The sequence below is a fragment of the Bombus pyrosoma genome, unplaced genomic scaffold (genome assembly GCF_014825855.1).
Source record: "Bombus pyrosoma isolate SC7728 unplaced genomic scaffold, ASM1482585v1 HiC_scaffold_4726, whole genome shotgun sequence".
Classification (NCBI taxonomy): domain Eukaryota; kingdom Metazoa; phylum Arthropoda; class Insecta; order Hymenoptera; family Apidae; genus Bombus; species Bombus pyrosoma.
Window position 1 is genome coordinate 1,906,153 of NW_025219986.1, and position 1,051 is coordinate 1,907,203.

Here is a 1,051-nt window from a genome sequence, read left to right on the forward strand (position 1 = left end):
AGTACTACGTTATAACGAATAATGTTATGTAGTATTACGTTATAATGTATGACGTTTTATCGTAATACGTTCTAACGTAAAACAGTATGTATTATGACGTTATAATGTATATCGTTATATGGTAATACGTTATAACGTATGTCGCTATATGCTAATACGTTATAACGTATATCGTTATATGGTAGTACGTTATAACGTATAATGTTCTGTGGTAGTTCGTTACAACGTATATCGTTATATAGTAGTACGATATGATGTATAACGTTCAGTAGTATTTGGTTATAACGTATAACATTATGTATTATTACGTTATAACGTATATCGTTTTATGGTAATAAGTTATAACGTATAACATTATGTAATATTACGCTATAATGTATATCGTTATATGGTAATACGATATAACGTATATCGTTATAGAGTAGTACGTAATAACGTATAACGTTCAGTAGTACTACGTTATAGCGAATAATGTTATGTAGTATTACGTTATAATGTATGACGTTATATCGTATTACGTTATAACTCAAAACATTATGTATTATACCGTTATAATGTATATCGTTATATGGTAACACGTTATAACGTATATCGTTATATGGTAGTACGTTATAACGTATAACGTTCTCTAGTAGTTCGTTACAACGTATTTCGTTATATAGTAGTACGTTATGATGTATAACGTTCAGTAGTATTTCGCTATAACGTATAATATTATGTATTATTACGATACAACGTATATCGTTTTATGTTAATGAGTTATAACGTATGTCGTTATATGGTAATACGATATAACGTATATCGATATATGGTAGTACGTAATAACGTATAACGTTCAGTAGTACTACGTTATAACGAATAATGTTATGTAGTATTACGTTATAATGTATGACGTTATATCGTAATACGTTATAACTCAAAACATTATGTATTATACCGTTATAATGTATATCGTTATATGGTAACACGTTATAACGTATATCGTTATATGGTAGTACGTTATAACGTATAACGTTCTGTAGTAGTTCGTTACAACGTATTTCGTTATATA